General features: G+C 37.8%; 1 pseudogene; it reads right to left on the bottom strand.

Annotated features, from left to right (window-relative positions):
* Positions 1–1,585: 1,585 nt before the first annotated feature.
* LOC103607328 lies at positions 1,586–2,504 on the bottom strand (annotated as a pseudogene).
* Between the last annotated feature and the right edge of the window lie 486 nt (positions 2,505–2,990).

The raw sequence follows: 2,990 nt of genomic DNA, 5'->3' as shown, positions 1-2,990 counted from the left end.
AAAAAAAAAAAAAAAAAAAAAAAAAAAAAAAAAAAAAAAAAAGAAGCTACATGGATGAAAGCTCGTTAAAACAAAAATTTTTAAAAACTCTATAAGAAAAAAGAAATCTGTATTCAAATATTCAGTCTCAATTAATCTTCACCACATTTTGAACCCCATTATCACATCATTTAAGGCTGAAAAATTTTAACACATATGTATGTTAATTCATATATATTTTCATGACCCATTAGCCCCTGTTTAATGTGTATAATATACTTCACAGAGTTATAAGATTGGAGAAAACATTATATTGAAACTTCTGTAACTTTGATAGCAGCCTCACACATGCTTTTGCTATTTTCAAACTTCTTTCCAAATGTACTCTTCTAAATCATATACAACACCTAAAGCATTACCATAAATTTTTCAATATAAGGTTAAGATTAAAACATGCGTAGAGACAGAGTAAGGGATATGCACAGTATCATCAAATGGAGTTTCTGCTCACAATGGAAGAGGGCTGAAATAAACATACGGGTCAAGGAAAAGTATGTGTACCTGTATTTATTCATTTGATAGTTCATTTATCCATTCATCAAATATTAATTGAGCAACTGTCATGTCGCAGGCACTGTAGAAGTCAGTGGGCATATGCAGTGAACAAAATAAACACAGCCCATGCCTTACTGAACTTAAAATATACTCGGCTAGTCAGACAAAAAAAGTGCACAGATAATTAGTTGATACACTTGTAACATGTGATATGAGACAAGCAATAAGAAGCAAAAAGTACTGTTATAATGCGAAATGGAATGGTGGTTGGGGAACTAAACTAGTCTTGATAGCCACCGAAGGCTAAGCTACAAGAGAAACAGTGACACTTGTAAATCCAGGCCCTTACAAATCCGAGGAAAACAAGAATCTGAAAAAATTTGTCCATCTCATCTTATCCTGCTAACATTTGGTTTGTTGTGTTGCATTGACTTCAGCTTAGCACAGCTTCTTCTGAAACCTCAAAGAGCCACTATTGTTATGAATTTAGTGTGTGTTTTTGCATGCCTACTCAAATTGACTTTTTATGTCTTAAATGTTTTTTAAAAAACTTTATATTTACGTATACATACATATAATTCAATAATTTGTTATTTCTTACTTAAGCCTTGAGCACCTATTCATCTGGGGTTTTGTTTCTTTGTTTTTGATGACTGCAGAATATTGTATAATACAGATAAACCCTATTTCTTTTAATTATATACCCATTAATGGCCAGTTCTTTTTTTTTAAACTCTATTTCAAATACTGCTAAAGTGAAAATTCTTTCTCAAGTTTCAGTGACTATTAATAAACGTCAGAGTATAAACATCTAGAGTAATGCTAAGAATTGAAATTTCTGGATTAAAGAACATGTGCACAAAAGACTGTACTAACTCAGACTGCAGCCCATTTTGTATGAAAATGTGTGTCTCCTACACATTCATTAGCATGCAGCGTTTTCAAGCTTTCTAACTTTGACAAGGTGATGAGCACTCTCTCCCTCCCTGGCCCGACTCTGGTGATGAAACTGATTGTCTTGAGGGACATTATTCTAACAGCCCTAACACCCTTAATATTTTCTCTGAAGAAAGAGTTGTACCAAGCCCTGGCAAATCTTCTTGATCTTCACACTGTAGATGATGGGATTGAGCACAGGTGGCACCAGAAGATAGACATTGGCCAGGAGTTGGTGCTTCATGAAGCTCTGCACCAGAGCCACACTGATCATGGGTACATAGTTCACAGGGACTGCACAGATATGTGATGCACATCTGTTGAGGGCCTTCTGCCGCCCCTCTCCAGAGATAATGCCCAGCACTGTGTGGAGGATTAGCACATAAGAGATGACAATTATCAGTGAGTCCAGCCCTAAAGTGGAAGAGACGATGCAGAGCCCCAGAATGCTGTTGGGATGAGTGTCCTCACTTGGCAGCTGGATTAGAGCTGAGTGCAGGTAATAGGAGTGGGAGAGGGCATTGTGGCCACAGAAGAGCAGATGCTTCAGGAGAAAGGACAGTGGGAACATGAGCATCACAATCTTCAATCCGAGCAGCACCAGTGCTGGCAATACGGGGAAAAGTCAGAATGGCAGTGTACTGCAGTGGGTTGTAGATGGCCACAAAGCAGTCCACAGACATGGTCAGCAGAACACCTAACTCCATGATGGAAAACAAATGTATGGAGAACATCTGCAGAAGGTAGTCATCAAAGCTCATCTCATTGGCACCAAAAAGAAAGTTGCCCAGCACAGTGGGCTGACTAGAGGTAGAGACACTGAGCTCTGCCAAGGCCAGCATAGCTAGGAACAGGTACATTGGCTGGTGCAGAGAGGTGTTTTTCTTGATCACAGCCAAGATCAGGCTATTGCCCACGAGGAGCACAAGACCGGTGAAAGAGAATGGGAGGATGCACCAGGGATACAGTGCCTCTCAACCAGAGATATCACTCAGCAGAAAATATTTTGGAGTAAATTGACTACTGTTGAACATTTTGCTGTGTCTGGAGCCTGAGAATTTGGTCTATGCAGATGCCAGAGACGTAACCTGAGGTGAGACAAATAAAAGTTAACAGACTGTAGACTAAGAGGGACCTACAAATTCCTCTGCCTAGAATTATCTACCAACGCTTTTCCCTCCTCTATTCCATGATCCAGTCAATTTGGTCCTCAACACAATATGAAAATGTGGAGTCATGTCTTACAAATAGATATTATTTCTAGAATAATATAATGTGGTAAAAAATCATATTATTCACAATTCAAACTAATTTCCATAGTGATTTTACTGTTTACATCAGGTAGGAATTTAATGTTTCTCATGTCTCTAGCAAAAGATGATATTGGGTAGTTTAAAGAAAACATGTTTGGAAAGACACTGATATAAATAACTCTGTAATCTATCAGACATTCTATAAATTTTTGTTACAGCATGTTGCATTTTCAGTGATGGATGAGCATAGGAATTTAGAGTACAATT

The sequence above is a fragment of the Galeopterus variegatus genome, unplaced genomic scaffold (genome assembly GCF_000696425.1).
Source record: "Galeopterus variegatus unplaced genomic scaffold, G_variegatus-3.0.2 Scaffold7340, whole genome shotgun sequence".
In the NCBI taxonomy this organism is placed as follows: domain Eukaryota; kingdom Metazoa; phylum Chordata; class Mammalia; order Dermoptera; family Cynocephalidae; genus Galeopterus; species Galeopterus variegatus.
Note: the sequence above shows the minus strand (reverse complement) of the source record. Positions and strands in the feature narration are given on the sequence as shown.